Raw genomic sequence first — 5,276 nt, 5'->3', positions numbered from 1 at the left:
TTTACTCTGGTGCATCTTTGGTTTTCTGTTTGTTTGTTTTACACCCTTTCATCAGTACAGTCTCCCTGAAGTTGTAAACCTTGGAGAAGATGACAGCCTGTCATTCTGACAAAGAAGAAAATCATGTCGCAGTAGTCAGGTAAAAATCCCTGCAGAGAAACAATTTGCAAAAGGAATCTTTATTTATAGCTTCAGCTCAGTACCTTTATCAAATAGTAAATGGAGGCCTGTAATCCCATGTAAAGTGTATTAATTGGCTAATAGTGCATAACTAGCTCTAAGAATTTCAATTATAGGCCTTACTGGTAACTAAGTCATATTATATGTTAAGAACAGTTGGTTTAGTTGTAAAGGCTTATGAATCATCAAGGTGGTATGGAAATTGTGGAATGCAGTAGCTGAACTGGTTGAGAAACTGGGACTAGGTTGAGAAATTCAAGGAATGTCATGTTAAGAAAGAGTTAGTTATTACCACATTCTGCATTATAGGCTCTAATCCTCACCCCACCCCCCAAACAAGTATTTTGTTATATTTTGGTATCCTAGGTGTTTGCCGTGGTATTTATTTTGCAGTGTTCTCAGTGGGTAGCCCAGCTGTCCGACCTGACCCTGGCTGATGTTTGACTTGGAAGTTTCTTAGGGCTCAGCCCCAGGTGCAAGGGCCAGGGTATGAGCTGTAAGAAGAGACTGATGAAGTAAAGTGGACATGAAAGTTACTTGCATCCAGGAGGTCAAGAAGCTTTAACCACTTGTTCGTTCATTCATTCATTCAATGAATACTTATCGAGGACTCTTATGTACCAGTCCTTATGCTAGAAGCTACTCATGGAGGACTCTAGGAAGAACAGCTCTTGATTTCTGCCCCTAAGAGGCTCATAGCCTACTTGGGGAGTCAGATACCTAAATATCATGATAATACTTTTTGGTGACTGCAGTGTAAAGAAATGCTCAGGTGTGGTGCAAACCTGGAGTAGGGATCCTCACCCAGCCTGGGGCAACCAGGTGAAAGCAGGTGGTAGTACTGAGGCTGAATCTTAAAGAAGGAATAGGAGCAAAGCAGGATGTGGAGAAGCATCTCCAAGAAAGGGGAGAGCAACCCCAGAAGAAAGGCCAGCAGGATGTGTTCGGGAACCGCTGTCATTTGACAGGGTTTGTATTAGTTTCCTATTGCTGCTGTAACAAATTACCGTAAATTTAGTGGCTTAAAACAACAGAAATGTATTCCCTTGCAGTTCTGGAGGCCAGAGGTCTGAACTGAATCACATGGAGCTACAATCATGGTGTGGGCAGGGCCGGTTTCTTCTGGGAACTCCTGGGGAGAGAATCCTTCCTTGGCTTTTCCATCTTCTGGTAGCTGTGGCTATTTCTTGGCCCGTGGTCTCATGGCTCCAGTGTCTGCCTCTGTGGTCAGAGAGGTCAGATTGCTCTCCTCTTCTGTAGTCTAATCTCCCTCCCTCCCTCTGATATAGATACTTGGGATTGCATTTCGCCCCCATCCATATAATCCAGGATAACCTCCCCACATCAAAATCCTTAACTTCATCATATCTGCAAAGTACAAGTAAGGTAACCTCCTTCAAAGGTTCTAGGGATTAGGACCTGGATATCTTTGGGGGCCACCCAACTGCTGGAGGATAAAGGATGAGGCAGAGAGTGGGAAGAGTGAGGTAGGGTGAGCATGGCCCCATCACAGAGGACCTTGGAGGTCATAGCAAAGAGTTTGGAACCTTCCCACAAAGTGAGGAGGCTTTGAAAGGATCAGACTGTACTTTAGAAAGATCACGCTGGCTGCGCTGTAGAGAGCGCAGCAAGAGGGCAGACACAGGGACCAGCTAGAGGCTGCAGTGACATCAGTGTGGTACCAAGAGTGTACAAACAAGTAATGCTTAGGATTCAAACCCATCAGGACTTGATTCTCAAATGAAGAGAGTTTAGTTATACATAGAGAGTGATTCGTCTGGCTAATGTGAAATGCATCCACCATCTCCTGGTTCTCAGTCTTGCTCTGACTTGCAGCAGAAGGCTGGTTGTTTATACGCTGCATAGCCTCAGCTTTAGTTGGAGTGTGTTGTTGGGAGTAGAGCCAAGGAAGGGGTGGGCTGGGAATCCCAAATCCTGATCCCTAACTGTCACACTTCAACAGCTCCAGATAAAGCGTTCCAGACGAATCACGTCTATGAAGATGAGGAGCTACCGGGAAAGGACATTTACGGCCAGCCACTTTTTGGACAGGCAGTTCTGGCTTTTGGTAATAAGTGTTAATTACAAAATCAGCTTGCAGATGCCAGTCCCCCCTACCAAACTTCCTCCCACCCTAGAAGAGAAAGGGGGAGCTATTTTGGCTGCAGACTTTTTTTTTTTTTTTTTTTTTTTTTTTTGCGGTACGCGGGCCTCTCACTGTTGTGGCCTTTCCGGTTGTGGAGCACAGGCTCCCGGGGCGCAGGCTCAGCAGCCATGGCTCATGGGCCCAGCCGCTCCGCGGCATGTAGGATCCTCCCGGACCGGGGCACGAACCCATGTTCCCTGCATCGGCAGGCGGACTCTCAACCACTGCGCCACCAGGGAAGCCCCGCAGACCTTTTTTTTAAAGGGGGATTTTGTGTGTGTGTTTTCCCCAAAAGAACTGCCCAGCTTTCTTTCACTCATCTGGTTTTTTCCTGGGTACATGGGTCTCAGCTGGGTTGGTTGAATCAATTTGATAATTTTTTCACTGACCTTTTTACGAATTGGTAAAATTGTCCTTATTGACATGGTTTGGAATGTTAGCTATAGCTGAATGGTACAAACCAGAAGGACAGGAACCTAGACTGGATGAACAGGAGCCTGGAGGCAGGAAAGGCGATACTCCACTCAGTGAACTGGCAGGACCCGTGCTGTAAGTGGGGGCATGTGTCCTAGTGCAGGAATAGGAGAGAGAAGTAGGAGTAGTTAGGGAGTCAGGCAGGGCCTGATGGTATCAGACTTGTTTACATCATTTGTTCTTCAGCCATTGAGATGTAAGAAAAAAATCTCTTAGTAACTGTTCACATTCATACTAACCTTAGCTTCCTAAACTCTTTTCTTCTAAACCAGTTATTTATGTTCTTAGTTTGCCAATTTTATCTAGTTTCAGACGCTGGATGGTTAGTTAAGTGTAGAAAAGGCAAATACGTTTCATCTTGGGTGCTTACTTTGTGGAGTTGGTAGTGGTTCCCTAGAATGCTTTGCTGAGAAGGATTTTGAGGCTGTGTCTAGGCTCAGTGAGAAAGAGTTGAGTGGTTGATTAGCAATGTCTTCTACGGGCTTAGTAAAAGAGAGCGGTAACTCAGATTTGGAATCTGAATGCACGTTGTTTGATTACATTTTCACATGGCTTCTCCTGCACTGTACATACTGCTCTATATGTGATGTACACACTCCACTGTAAGCACTGGACCTTGTTTAAAGTAAACACTCTAAGATAAACACAAAGCCCTAGAGAATCCTCTCCCCACCTGTGTTTGTTTTACCTCTGGGGCTGTTATCTTGATACCTTGGGAGTTTGTGGACATTGACTGATGTTTAAGAGATGCCTCTTGGCTTCTCTAGGACAAAACGAAGAGTTACCCTGAGAGCCACTATCAGATTTTTTACCATGTCCCAGGTACTGTGCTGCTGCTTTAGACACACTCTTCTGTTTCATTCTCACAGCAACCAGTGATGTAGATGTTATCATTTTATCAGCCAGAAATCTTTCTGTTGCAAGAAATGTAAAACTGAACTGAAACTGGCTTAAATGGTTGGAAATTCATTGGTTCATGCAACAGGAAGGCCAAAGGCAGTGTGGTCCCAGGGTCAGCTTGATTCACTCCTCTGAATCTATTTCACCTCCACTGTATCCTGGATGCCCATGGAGGCTGTTCTTCCCTGAGGTCTTTGGAGTGAGTTGCTGTGTGGGACCAAAGAAGAAAACCCAAGTAGCCTTGCATTTTGGAGGTGATGCCTAAAAGCATATGTCCTGTGAGCTAGAGATTTGAGTAGACTGTGTGTACTTCTCTCAAATTCTGTTTGTAGGTCCTACATCCCAGTATTTTTTCTCTGCTCTCAACCATAGGAATACATAGCAGAAACATCCCCAGTGTTTCAACACTATTTCTCATAGGGAGCACAAACAAGTTTTTTTGAAAGGATAGCAAATCATCCATTCACTTGCTCAGCAAACACTGAACTTGTACTATGAATGGCCCATGCTGTGTCAGGTGCTGCGGACACAGAAATGAAGCAAACCCATGAGAATCTCTGACTTTGACTGTAGTGTAGTAAGTACAATCATAGAGGGGTGAGCAAAATCCTATAGGAACCCAGCCTTGCGTTAGGCCATATAAATGTAAGTCTAGTGAGTTTCTGGTGCTTCAGCCTTCATTTCTCTTAGTTCCAGTAGCTGCGCCTAAGAGTCTTCTGAAGAGCTTTAAAAAATATGCTAAAAGGATCCCTTGTCAGACCAATTAATTAACATAGTACGTAAGAATAGACTTAGGAGCCAGATTCTGAGTTTGAATCCTGCCTCTGCCACTTACTAGCTGTGTACCTTGGCAAGGTACTTAACTTCTCTGTGCCTCAGTTTTCCTCTTTGTAAAGTGGGGATAATAACACCGCCTTCCTTGTAGGGTTGTTCCAAGGATCAAATGAGTTAATGGGGATGAGACATTTATAACAGGGTCTGCCATATGGTAATCGCTATTTAAAATCCTGCCAAGCACACCAGAGCACACACTTTAAGTGTTTATTAAATAAATCAATAAAATAGAATCTGGTGATCGGTCTTTCATAAGTACTCCCCCACGGATTCTAATGTGCAGCCTGGGTTTTCAATCTGTTAACATCGTGCCTCTTTGGGGATTCCGCCTCCCCCAAAATTGGCGTTAACCAGTGGGTGAGGCGTGTTGCTTTTTTCGTTTGTTTTGTTTTGGGTTGTTTTTAATGACAGTTCAGGGTGTTTTTCGGGAAGATTATCTGACATTTTTCCTCCCAGTTTGTGACTATTATAACACTTTAATTGATGGGAAGGGGGAGTTTGGCTTGTTTGTTTGTTTGTTTTTTGCCTCTTCTAGGATGCTGAGCCCAGAAACCTGTTACCTGGATTCCTCAGGGACCAATGAACGAAGGGAGCCCGAGGGCGAAGGAGCGCTCTCTATGCTCTCTGGGAGTTGTAGTTCCCCAAAGGTCCTGTAAGCGTTCAATGGCCAGCTAGGAACTACGACTTCCACAATGCCGCGGGCCGCCCGCCCTGCCTCTCGTCCGTGCCTCTCGCCGGGCAT

Source organism: Tursiops truncatus, chromosome 6 (genome assembly GCF_011762595.2).
Source record: "Tursiops truncatus isolate mTurTru1 chromosome 6, mTurTru1.mat.Y, whole genome shotgun sequence".
Taxonomy (NCBI): domain Eukaryota; kingdom Metazoa; phylum Chordata; class Mammalia; order Artiodactyla; family Delphinidae; genus Tursiops; species Tursiops truncatus.
This window is presented reverse-complemented; position numbering follows the sequence as displayed.